The sequence below is a fragment of the Hemitrygon akajei genome, chromosome 29, assembly GCF_048418815.1.
Source record: "Hemitrygon akajei chromosome 29, sHemAka1.3, whole genome shotgun sequence".
NCBI lineage: Eukaryota > Metazoa > Chordata > Chondrichthyes > Myliobatiformes > Dasyatidae > Hemitrygon > Hemitrygon akajei.
In genome coordinates this window covers 42257549-42271119 of record NC_133152.1, presented here as the reverse complement: position 1 = coordinate 42271119, position 13571 = coordinate 42257549, and the positions used below count along the sequence as shown (strand labels likewise).

The 13571-nt window shown below is 44.5% G+C and overlaps 1 protein-coding gene across 8 annotated transcripts in view; it reads left to right on the top strand.

Moving 5' to 3' along the window:
* pik3cd (phosphatidylinositol-4,5-bisphosphate 3-kinase, catalytic subunit delta) overlaps nt 1-13571 on the top strand; it is a 250545-nt gene that overhangs the window by 134541 nt on the left and 102433 nt on the right. For 6 of the 8 annotated variants that reach the window (XM_073032256.1, XM_073032250.1, XM_073032251.1 and 3 more), the window contains one exon: nt 817-942. The exons of 1 other annotated variant lie outside the window; for it this stretch is intronic. The gene's annotated coding sequence lies outside the window, so the exon portion shown is untranslated. Of the gene's footprint in view, nt 1-816; nt 943-7920; nt 8428-13571 lie in introns of those variants that run through there. One more of the 8 variants, XM_073032258.1, reaches the window with a different exon arrangement.

Below are 13571 nucleotides of genomic sequence, written 5' to 3'. Positions count from 1 at the left end.
TTGCCTCAGAACAGAAGGATATCCATTTAGAAAAGAGATAAGAAAGAATTTATTCAGCCAGAGGGTGGTGAATCTGTAGAATTCATTGGCATGGACAGCTGTGGAGGCCAAGTCATTAGATGTATTTAAAGTGGAAGTGGATAGCTTCTTGATTAGTAAGTACATCAAAGATTATGAAGAGAAGGCAGGAGGATGGGGTTGAGAGGGATAATAAATGAACAATGATCAAATTGCAAAGCAGATTTAATGGGCCGAATGGCCTAATTCTGCTCCTATGGGTCTTATAGATTGTTTCAGGCTGCCTTGATCTTCACTGTGCCAACTGTTTAAAAGAACATTGCAAAACATCTCTAGTGCAATTTATTCTGCTCTAACACAAATAAATCCAAAATAAATTGCAGTTTAAATATTTGCAAACTCAAATCTTTCTCTCTCAAGTCTCATGTATTGGAATTTAAAGTATTCCAAAACCTCTTCAGCTTTATCATTAAATTCTCTGAATTCCATGATTGCACCCGTGCCTTTTGTTTTGTGAGAGAAAAATACTCCATTGTTGTGTTGAGACACCGTCGCACTTAGTGAGGAGATAGTGGTCACAAAGCATCGTACACATGATAAATTGTCAATCATTGCCTGTTGTTCCAGAAGGTCCCTCCAGTAGATGTAGGCTTGAGCTGGCAAGCCTCCCTTAGAAGTGAGGATCCTTGAGAATTTTTTATGCTTATGAAACATTTATTGTCTTCAAGTCGTATTTATTGAGGAATAAAAGCTTCCAAGCTAATCTACTCAATCTCTCTCCACTTGCTTCTGTGATAGATGCTGATGATCTGGCAACAGAACTGTAGATCTCTCTTCGCCATCTGATGGTCAACAATTCCACTGCATGTTCCTGGAACAAGTTAAAGGACTTTCCCCAAGGATCCTTGTTCACTGCAAACCACGGTGAGAGTTTTGCTGCACAACTTGCGTTTACTGCTGATGTTGGTTTTGGGTCAGAGAACTTTGTCGTGCCACCCTACAGTTAACGTTTCTGTAAACCACAGATTTTCAGCTGCATTCTCTTTTACATTCTCTTTGTCATGGACTGTGGAACTCTCAGTTTCGGTTGAGGCCTCTGTTGGTCAGGGTCGACCATGAATGTTGCGTCCTGGCTGTCTAGATGCACGAGCCTGGGCAGTACGATGTGGAGAGAAAGCTGTTGCCTGTGTAGCAAGCTCCCCCACTCCACGTGTTTGATGAACCTAAAAGAACAGCAGAGACTGATGCAGTTTGGCACCAACGGCGTCGCAGGGGTTGCCAGTCAGCGTCGAACTCAACAGGACTGCCTGAGGGACTCCAGCTCTGGATTTTTCCCTCAGGCTTTACTCCCAAAGCCTTCCTCATGAGCGGGTACAGCCGCAAGGCAGCGGAGATTTGAAATCAGAGCTTTCCTCCTCCTAGATGAGCTGCCAACCATGGCTGACGATCCCCATCTGCCGAAAGCGACTAGTTTTAAGGTGCTGGTAACCTGACTTTGCCACTTCTGCTGTTAGTAGAAGCAGTCCTGCCGGACTCGGTAGCTAAGCCACACGCGAAGGCCAGGAGCTGGACTTGGTTGCCAGAGGCCATTTGAGTTTCACACCATTGGGAGCATTTAACAGGTAGTGGGAGCTGGTCCCCACTACCACCGTTGGCTGTAACAGTCTTACTGGTAGCATCCCAGTAAATTTACATTGTGCATCCAAACCTCGGGTGGCTTACCTGATGAGGGTTTAAACTGATGGTGAACTTAGTGCTGTCTTCTGTGACACTTTTATAAACTGGAGAGCTTGGAAAGCGACATGGATCAAAGTTTAGCCAATTGACCTTTGTCTGTATTCTGAGTCCAATAGGCAGCTAACTTATCCTGAAAGTTAGCACCACAAAATCGTTGGTTCCAGTGTAGGATCATGTAGTGATTCTAAAATTGCAATTCATAGCTTGTCTTCACTGCTTGACACCATGTAATGATGCGGGCACTGCCTGTAAGGAGTTGGGACATCCACCCGTGACCGTGTGGGTTTCCTCTGGGTGCTCCGATTTCCTCCCACATTCCAAAGACGTGCATGTTAGTTGGTTAATTGGCCATTGTAAATTGTCCTGTGATTAGGCTAAAGTTAAGTCAGGGGTTGCTGGGCAGTGTGGCTTGGAAGGCCAGAAGGGTCTATTCCACACTGTATATCAATAATAAATAACAGATAGATAGATAAATCCCAAATTTTAATGCAGGCTCTAATTTTTCAGTAAAATATTAAGATTGTCAAAGAAAAGATATAATGTGAAGACGAGATATTCTGTAGCTGCTGGAAACGCAGAGCGGCTCAGTGTGACGTTTCCTCTGAGTGCTCTGGTTTCTTTTCACAGTGCAAAGATGTGCCAGTTAGAAGGTACAGGTCGGATAGTGTTGCTGGGCAGCGTGGCTCTTTGGGCCGGAAGGGCTATTCTGTGCTCTGTCTCTAAATTAAATAAATAGAATGCTGAAGGAACTCGGCAGGCCAGGCAGCTTCCATGGAGGGTTAGAAACGTCAATTCGGGCCGGGATCCTTAATCAGGAATGTGATTCTGAAACGGGAAAGCAAACTGCCTTAACCTGTTTAGCTTGTTTGTGTATTATTTTGCATTAAAGCTTTATGAGTTTCTTTTTAAATCTCTTCACTCTAACCTCCTCCAGCCCTTGGGTGATTTGAAACATCCTGTACCACATGAGAAGTGGTTAAGAATAGCATGGGAGTTCATTTAAAGTGTAGAGTGAAACACAGACACTCAGTCCTGAGTGATAAATAAGGTAACGGATAGATCATATGAAAGCATTCATTTCATTCATGATGTCGTCATAAATGCTCCGGGAGACAGAAATATTGCCCCCAGATAGTGCTGTTAAGAGCTGAGTTATAGCTATGTGACCTTCTCGAATCATAACATCATCCATACCACATCAATGCAAAATTGGTTGGAAAACGTTAACATGTCAAAAAAGCAGATCCTTTGAACTCTCTCACCCACACAGCCTCAGTGTGAATGAAATGCAGCGTTGTGTAATGGGGCCGGGACATTGACTTGGCCCAGTTAATTCCCCAATCCTGGCGCCAGATCGGTACGCAAAGGAGGAATCCTGCAGGCCTGTTGGGAACAGGGAAGGGGACAAATGGGGTACAAAGCAGCACATGCCAGAAATAAGCGGCAGGCCAGGCAGCAGCTGTGGAGAGAGCAGATTTCACATTTTGTGTTGATGATCTGATGAAAGGTCATCTATCCCTGCCATGGACTGTATCTGGATTACAGAAGAAGATGTGCTTCTTCTCTTGAGGCAAACTAGGGTGGATAAGTCCCCAGGGCCTGACAAGGTGCAGCCTTAAACCTTGTGGAAGGCTGGTGCAGAAATTGCAGGGACCTTGGCAGGAATACTTAAAACATCCTTAGGCGCAAGGCCGGTGCTAGAAATTTTGTTGTTCATGAACGGCTCCAAGACAGGGGTTCTCAAACTTGTTCATGCCATGGACCAATACCATTAAAGCAAGGGGTCCGTGGATCCCAGGTTGGGAACCCCTGCTCTAAGATTTAGTCAAGAAATTACAGATCAGTGAGCCTGACATCAGTCATGGGTAAATTATTGGAAGGTATTCTAAGGAACGGGATGTATAAGTATTTGGATAGACAGGACCTGATTAGGGATAGTCAAACAACACACACAAAATGCTGGTGGAACACAGCAGGCCAGGCAGCATCTATAAGGAGAAGCACTGTCGACGTTTCGGGCCGAGACCCTTCGTCTGGATAGTCAACATGACTTTGTGTGTGGTAGTCATGTTGAACAAATCTTACAGAGTTTTTTGAGGAGCTTCTGAGAAAGGTTGATGAAGGAAAGTTGGTAGACATTATCCACATGGACTTTAGCAAGGCCTTTGACAAAGTCCTGTGTAGGAGGCTGGTGCAGAAGGTTTTACTTGGCATTATAAATGAAGTAGTAAATTGGATTCAGCATTAAGTTAACAGAAGACAGAGAGTGGTAGTTAATGGCTGTCTCTCTGATGAGAGGATGTTTATTAGTGGGGTGCTGCAGGGTTTATTGTTGTTTATTATCCAAATTAACCATTTAAATGATATTGTGGTAAACTGGATCAGCAGATTTGCAGATAACACCAAGATTGGGACGTAGTGGACAATGACGAAGACTATCAAAGCTTGCAAAGTGATCTGGACCAGCTGGAATAATGGGCTGAAAAATGGTAGATGGAATTTAATATAGACACATTTGAGGTGTTATATTTTGACAGGAAAAACCAGGGTAGGATTTACACAGTGAATGGTAGGGCACTGAGGTGGGTGGCAGAGCAGAGGGATCTGGGAATACAGATCCATAATTCCTTGAAAATGGAGTCACAGTTGAGGCATAAAGAGAGCTTTTGGCACATTGGCCTTCATAAATCAGAGCACTGAGCATGAGGTTACTCCCATTATGGAGGAGCAACACTTCATATTCCATCGACGTAGCCCCCAACCTGATGGCATGAACATTGATTTCTCCTTCCAGTAATTTTCCCTCCCCCTTCCCTCTTCTTCTATTCCCCCACTCTGCTATCTTACTTCTCCTCCTCACCTGCCTATCACCTCCCCCGGGTCCCCTCCTCCTTCCCTTTCTCCTATTGTCCACTCTCCTCTCCTATTAGATTCCTTCTTCTCCAGCCCTTGACCTTTCCCACCCACCTGGCTTCACCCATCATCTTATAACTAATCCTCTCTCCAACCACCCCCCCCCAAACTTTTTATTATAGTCAAACAAGAGAAAATCTGCAGATGCTGGAAATCAAAGTAATACACACAAAATGCTGGAGGAACTCAGCAGGCCAGGAAAAGAGTATGGAAAAGAGTAAATGGTCAACGTTTTGGGTTGAGGCCCTTCATCAAGACTGGAATAAAGAGATTAGAAGTCAGAGTAAGAAGGTGGGAGGGGTGAGGTAAGGAGCTGGGAAGTCAATTGGTGAAAGAAATAAAGGGCTGGAGACGGGGGAATCTGATAGAAGAGGCCATGGGAGAAAGGGAAAGAGGAGCACCAGAGGGAGGTGATGGGCAGGTAAGGAGATAAGGTGAGAGAGGGAAATGGTGAAGGAGAAGGGTAGGGGGAGGGCAATTACCAGAAGTTCAAGAAATCGTTGTTCCTGACGTCAGGTTGGAGGTTACCCAGACGGAACATAAGGGTGTTGTTCCATCACTGGCCTCCTCTACTGCCGTGATGAGGCCACACTCCGGTTGGAGGAGCAACACCAACGACGTCTTTTCAGATTCTGATCATGACTGCACGTCCTCAGTCATAAATGCCTAATAGCATAACCATTACTCGATATAATTATCCCTCTCTGCGCCTTGTGGCACATCGGGCAGCAACCTTGCCGTTTCTGTAGCATCTTGTTTTGATCTACGAGGCCGAGTTGCTAGCTCAACACTCAACCCAGCATGGATGGAAAGCATGCAAGGAGCTGGATTCAAATCCGGGGCCACTTGCCTTAGAGCCCAGTACTGATGCCACTTCGCCACTGGCCAGCTATTACACTATATGGGTCCAGATAATTTAGACTACAGTGTAGACCAGGAGCAGAATTAGGTCATATGGTCCATCATGACTGCTCTGCTGTTCAATTATGTTTTTTATTTCAATAGTATTAGAACAGCACGGTACAGATCTTTCAACCCACAATGTTGTGCCAACCCTTTAACCTACTCTAGGATCAAGCCAGCCCTTCCCTCCATTTTTCTATCATCCATGTACCTATCTAAGAGTCTCTTAAATGTCCCTAATGTCATCCACGCAACTACCACTTTCTGTAAAAAAAAAAGACCTCTGACTTTCCTCCTATTCCTGCAAACACCTTAAAGTTAATCCCCCTGTCGTATTAGCCATTTCTGCCCTGGGGAAAAGTCTCTAGCTGTCCACTCTCTCCATGCCTCTTATCACCTTGTACACCTCGATCAAGCCACCTCTCATCCCCCTGCACACTAAGGAGAAAAGCTTTAGTTTGCTCAACCTGTGCTTTTTGTATCTGCCAATCTTTTGTGAGGCATGTCCTTGATCACCCCGATCCCTGTGAATTTCCCACATTTGTGCTCTCTCACCATTTACAGAGTAATCCACCTTTTGGTTGTTGAGGATCTCTGTTCCCCGAGCAGTGTGTGCAGAGATGGAAGGTGTACGTAATGAAACAATCTATATGGATGGATAGCAGACAAAATAATGCTCTTCGCTGTACCTCCAGATACAATAACATTAAACCAATTGCATTTGCTTTATTTATAACTTAACTGATTCTCAGGTAGGGAGATTTTCTGTTAATAATCAGCCCAGACACCACGTTTGCCTCCTGACTGCCCACTAAAACGTTCAGTACAAGGGCCGGTAGGGATGGGCAAGGAAGGATGTGCTGGCGTTGGAGAGGGTCCAGGGGAGATTCATGAGAATGATGACAGAAATGAAAGGGTTAATGTATTAAAAGAGTTTGATGGCATTGGGCCTATACTTGCTGCAGTTTTGAAGAATGAGGAAGGATATTGCTGTGTATTTAGTATTTAAGTAATATTTGAGTAATATTGTAAATACATTGTTGATTAAGCGCTCTTGCTTCTTTAAATAATTCATTACAGGTTGCATGTATAAATACGTGAATTGCATATGTCGTGACGTTACCACGTGATACATGTGCGCCGCGTTTAAAGTTACCTGGAAGTTAGACTAGCATTTTGGATGCCTGTGTCTTCCTATGAATCAGTTTAATGTTTTGAAGTTACAAAACATAACAGCCTGTAGAATATTGAAAGACCAAATAGAGTGGTGGGTGTGGGGCTGGAGATACGTCTCTACCAAAGGACTGTATACGGACGGCACTCCTTTCCTCCGTTGGTCTGCAGGTCACCCCTGGACAAGGTGTAACTCCTGCTTAGCACTCCCCTCCCCACCAGATCAGTGTCACATGAAGCCAAGGGTGCATATCACAAGTCTTGGTTATACGACCACTGACGCCAGGCAGACAGTCTGTGAAGAGTATTGATAATGGCTGGGGTCACCCGTCTGGTAAAGACACTGCCCAGAAGCAGGCAATGGCAAACCACTCCTGTAGAAGAATTTGCCAAGAACAATCATGGTCATGGAAAGACCGTGATCACCCAAGTCATATGACACAGCACAGAATGAATGAATGGAGTGGAATTGCAGATTAATTTTAACGTGGGACAGTCTATGATCAGATGGCACAGCCTCAGAATAGAAGGATATCCCTTTAGAACAGAGATGAGGAGACAGTTCTTTCGCCAGAAAGTGGTGAATCTGAGGAATTTATTGCCACAGACGGCTGTGGAGGCCAAGTCATTGGGTATATTTAAAGCGAAGATTGATAGGTTCTTGATTAGCAAGGGCGTCAAAAATTACGAAAAGAAGGCAGGAGAATAGGGGTTGAGAGGGAAAATAAATCAGCCATGATGGAACGGTGGAGCAGACTTGATGAGCAGAGTAACCGATATCTGCACTTATATTTCATGATCTAATAAATGCACATCCTATGAATGAATTTAAAAATAGAATCTGCCTCCACATTACAAGCATTGTTGGTTTCTTGTAGTGTGCTCTAAACTGCGAGGAGGGCTCTAGATCTGATATGTAGGAAGTCGTAATCTGTCTGAATTGGAAAAAAACAGCATTTAATTCAGCACATCTATAAACACAGACTCACTGGGGCATCCAGATGTATTCTTTTATGGTGTACTGGAATCTGTAAGATTGTTTGCTTGGTAACTATGATTTTCAGAAGTATTACTATTAAGTAAGGAAGTAAGCTGAACTTTCAGTGGCTCATTCTAGGGTGGAGTTTGTGTTGTGTGATTAACACAGTCCAACCTCCAGATCGTGACTGGATAGGTCCGCAGAAGCTGTGTGTGGGTTTTATTTTTTCCCCCCGTTTCTCTCTCTCTCTCTCTCTCGCTCTCTGTTCAAGTTGTGCCTTGCGAAGGAAGTTGCCTTGTCTGGGAGGATTCTGTTGCACTTGAGAGTCAGCGAGGGAAAGGTTGTGAAGAAGTAACGAGGTTTATAAAGGTGTTCTGGTGCGGCGTCTGACCGGGGGATGTTTGCCTGAAGCTGCGACTGATGTCAGCTGGCGCTCTGTCATCAGTGAGCCGGTGTAAATGCTTGACTTCCCACTTGAACTGTCGCTGGTATTGCCGCAACCTCCAGCCGGGTTTACAACTGCAGACAGGAACCTTGTGCGATGCAGCTTTTAACATCTCCCTGAACTGCAACAGACCAATGTTCCCTCAAGGAAGGCAGCTCCCAGCTAGCTGTTCTCATCACTACAGTACGTTCACACCAGAATTGTCAGTGCTACTGCATGGGTCCACTGGTCATTTACACCCATTGTAACGCAAACCAAGGCAAGTTATTTACTGTGCTAGCTTACTTTGTGTTTTATTAATTGTTTTGCATTTTTCCAGCTCATTGATTGTGTAACTTGATTAAGGCTACACGACGTAGAGGCAGACTTAGGCCATTTGGCCCATCAAGTCTCCTCTGCCACCGATCGTGGCTGATTTATTATCCCCCTCAATCCCATTCTCCTGCCTTCTCCCCTTAACCTTTGATGCCCTTTACTAATCGAGAAGCTATCAACCTTAAATACACGTAATAACTTGGCCCCCACAGCCGTTTGTGGCAATGAATTCCACAGATTCACCATCCTCTGCCTAAAGGAATTTCTCCTCATCTCTGTTATAAAGTAACATCCTTGTGTTCTGAGGCTGTGCCCTCTGGTCCTAGATTCCTCCACTATAGGAAACATCCTCTCCACATCCACTCTATCTGTGTCCTCTGGTCCTAGACTCCCCCACCATAGGAAACATCCTCTCCACATCCACTCTATCTGGGCCCTTCAATATTCGATAACTTTCAATGAGATTCCTCCCCCCCCCCCCCCCATTCTTCTAAACTTCAGCAAGTACAGGCCCAGAGGCATCAAATGCTCCTCGTGCATTAACCCTTTCGTTCCCAGGATCATTCTCGTGAACCTCCTCTGGACCTTCTCCAATTCCAGCACATCTTTCCTTAGATAAGTAGACCAAAACTGCTCACAATACTCCGTGTGGTCTGACTAAAGCCTTACAAAGCCCCGGTAAAAGGTAATAAAGCCTGTAGCAATATACTACATAATTAAATCCTGGAGATAATTGACAGTTGCTCAGCATTAGTATCTAACTGGAACTCTTCAGTGAGAAAGGAAACCCTTACTTCGGCCACTGTTACAGAACCAGTGGGAAATGAGTGATGTAATCAAAAGGCTACCTTTTTTAAAATCTTTTCTTTCAACAAGAAATTCTGTAAGGGGAATTACTGGTGAAGATGAGACAGAATGTGAGGGTGGAAGCAGACTCTGGGATTGATGGAAGATGAAAAATAACAAGGGAGGGTTCTTCAACAGTGCTGTTTGTCATAGCGTAACACAGCTGGCCTCTAGTATTATCCTGAGTCCTTTTCTTAACCCTGTAACAGCTTCATAAAGTTGTAGTAAATGCTGTAGGGAGAAGGAAAACTCTGATCTCAAACCTCCACGGCCTTGCTGCTATACCCACTCTTGGGGAAGGCTTTGGGAGTGAACCCCAAGGAAAAGTCCAGGGCTGGAATCCCCAAGGCAGTCCCACATTGGGTTCAATGTTGACTGGCATCTCCTTAGATGCCACTGGTGCCAAACTGTATCCGTTCCTGCCGTTCCTTTGGATTCATCAGCTGTGTGTGGAGAGGGGGGGGCCTGTTGCATGATAACAGCTTGCTCTCCATGGCACGAAATGTCGACTGTTCACTTCCCTAAATGCTGCCTGACCTGCTGAGTTCCTCCAGCATTCTGTGTGTGTTGCACCTTACCAAATACTGTACCTTAACCTGGTGTTTCTCCAAGTGAAATCCAATGCTTTTGGAGACTCTACAGGTTTGGAATGGCAGTAAACAATGGTTGGGTCGATAATAAAGGAGGCAAATGCAGATGTTAGCTTTTATTTAGTGAGGATTATAATTCAAAAGCAGGAATGGACTGCTGAAGGTTTATAAGGCATTGGTCAGAGTGTATTTGGAAAATTGTGAGCTATTTTGGCCACTCTATCGCAGGAAGGAGGTGCTGACACTAGTGTGGGTCCAGAGGAGATTCACAGGAATGAAAGGCTGAACATATGAGGTGCGTTTGAGGTCTCTGGGCCTGTACTCAAAGGAATTCAGAAAGACGGGTAGAAGCGGGGGGAGGGGGGGTGGGGGTGGATCTTAGTGAAACCTACTATATTCTGAAAGGCCTGGATAGAGTGGGCATGGAAAGAATGTTTCCACCAGTAGAGAGTCTAGGGTTCGAGAGCACAGCCTCAGAATAAAGAGACATCAGAATCAGTTTTCATATCACCGGCATATGTCATGAAATATGTTGTCTTTGTGACTGCAGTAGAATGCGATACATAATGATATAAAAATGTGAATTATAGTATATATATATAATAGTTAAATTAGTGCAAAAATAGAAATAAAAAAGTAGTGAAATAGTGTTCATAGATTCAATGACCATTCAGAAATTGGATGGCAGAGGATAAGAAGCTGTTCCTGAATCGCTGAGTGTGTGCCTTCAGGCTTCTGTATCTCCTACCTGTTGGTAGCAATGAGAACAAGACATGATCTGGGTGATGGGGGTCCTTAATAATGGACGCCACCTTTTTGAGACATCACTCCTTGAAGGTCTCCTGGATACTACAGAGGCCAGTACCCATTACGATCCTATGCAGTAGCCCCCACCCCTCACCTCCCCCATGCCAGATGGTGATGCAGCCAGTTAGAATGCTCCTCACAGTACGTCTATAGAAATTTGCGGGTGTCTTGGATATCTCTTTAAAATTGACTTGAAAAGGAATTTCTTCAACCAGAGGGTGGCAAATCTGTGGAAGTCATTGTCATGGAGGGCTGTGGAGGTTGTCACTGGGTGTATTTAAGGCAGAGATAGATTGGCTCCTGAATAGTAAGAGGGTTAAGGTTTATGGGGAGAATGGGGTAGGAAAAAAATCAGCTATGATGGCATGGCAGAACAGACTCGATGGGCTGACTGGCCTAACTGCTCTTATGTCTTATGGTCTAGGAAGACTTGTATCATGTATCAGGTTGGAAGAAAGGCTGCCTAACAGAACAAGATAGATGGTTCTGTGCATCCTCGAATGAACCTGTGGTTGAATGCGGTCTTGTGTTTGGGGCTAAGCTTATGCCAAAGTCCGGGTAAGAAGATTGGTTGGTATATTTGCTTCTGGAATGAAGGCTGCATTATTTCACAGTACCTTGAGTGGGTTTGACAGTCATTGCTTGAAGCTCCGAAACATTGTGAGGTTTTAGAGAACTAATTAGATTTGTCAGAATAAAACTATGCACTGGTGTTCTGGTACTGTAGCTCTGGTTGGAATTCTGTGTTGGAACCCTTGTTTTATAGATTGGTAGCACTAATCTGGGTCGGTTTCTAGAAGGTTTGGTGCAGAAATCTTGCACTGATCTTTTGGAAGAATGCAGAGGCAAAGCTTCAGTCAAACCCAGGTCCTAGGTCTGCTCTCCCTGGTCAGTGTGAAAGCTCCAGGGGCAGTTGTCCAAAACCAAGTAAAGGACCTCTTCCCCAGGGTCCTGGCCAATATGAGTCTCTGAAAGTATTGTCAAGCCGATATTGCTTAGCTGTTTGTGGGATAGTCTTGTGCATTGTTCAGACCGTTCTTCGAGTATTATGAGTGGTTTTGAGTCCCTTACTTAAGAAGGGATGTGTTGGCATTTGAGAGGGTCCAGAGGAGGTTCAGGGGAATGAAAGGGTTAATGTGTAAGGAGTATTTGATGGCACTGGGCCCGTAGTTGCTGGAGTTTAGAAGAGTGAGGGGGGATCTCATTGAAACACATCAAATATTGAAAAGCCTAGAAATAGTGGATGTGGAGAGGATGTTTCCTATAGTGGGGGAATCAAAGACCAGGGAGCACAGCCTCAGAACACAAGGATGTCCTATTAGAACAGAGCTGAGAATTTTTTTTAGCCAAAGGGAGGTGAATCTGTGAAATTTGTCGCCACAGATGACGTGATTATTTGAGTTACTGTCGCTTTCCTGTCAGTTTAAACCACTCTGGCCATGCTCCTCTGACCTCTCTTACTAACAAGGTGTTTCTGCCCACAGAACTGCCGCTCACTGGATTTTTATTTTTGTTTTTCACACCGTTCTCTGTAAACTCTAGAGACTATTGTGTGTGAAAACCCCAGGAAATCGGCAGTTTCTGAGATACTCAAACCACCCTGTCTGGCACCAACGAGCATTTCATGGTCAAAGTCACTTAGTTCATATTTCTTCCCCATTCTGACATTTGGTCTGAACAACTGAACCTCTTGACCATGTCTGCATGCTAACAAAGTGGCCGCTGAGCATAGATTTATCACTTGTGTAATAATTTATCATTGACCATGGCACAGAAACAGGTTCTTCAGCCCACTAAGTCTGCATTGAACGCAACGCCAAATTTAACCAAATCTCTAACACAAGGGATTCTGCATGTGCTGGAAATTCAGAACCGCGCACAAAATGCTGGAGGAACTCAGCAGGTCAGACAGCATCTATGAAGTGAAATGTTTTGGGCTAACATCCTTCTCCGCTGTCCTGATAAAGGGTCTCTGCTTGAAGTATCGACTGTTTATTTCTCTCCATAGATGCTGCCTGACCTGCTAAGTTCCTCCAGCATCTTGTGTGTGTTTAACTAAATCTCTTCTGGCTGCATGTGCTCCATGTCCCTCAGTTCCCTGCATGTTCACATCTGTCTAAAAGCCTCTTAAATGCCACTATCGTATCTGCTTCCGCCACCACCCATGGCCGCCCTTTACAAGCACCCACCCTTCACCTCATTTAAAAAAGAAAACTTGGCCCCGCACACTTCCTTTAAACTTTCCTCCTCACACCTTAAATGCACCTCATCGTTGCCTCAGGCAATCGATTTGCTTCTGAAGTTTTCTTGCTGTTGATCATTTATGACTAGAGTCCAAAGTATTTAAGAAGAGAAAATTGTTTCTTGCAGATTTGCTGGAATGGGTTACAAGTACTGAGCTAACCAGGCAGACGTTATCCATAGACACAAGAGATTCTGCAAATGCTGTAAGGACAAAAGGGCACCATGGTAGCACAGCAGTTAGTGCCTCTCTATTACAGCTCAGGGCATTCTGGAGTTCAGGGTTCAATTCCAGCAACATTTGTAAGGAGTTTGTACGTTCTCCCCGTGAAATGCCTGGGTTTCCTCCAGGTGCTCTGGTTTCCTCCCACAGTCCAAAGACCTACCAGTTAGTAAGTTAGTCATTGTAAATTTTCCTATGATTAGGCCTGTGTTAAATAGGTGGGTTGCTGGGCACTGCAGTTTGTTGGACCAAAAGAGCATTTTCTGTAGGGCATCTCTAAATAAATAAATAGATAGATAGATATTGCTATTCATCCATATTTTATTTATTTATATTTGCACTTGCACAGTTTGCTGTTCATTAACCCTGTATGCGATTACT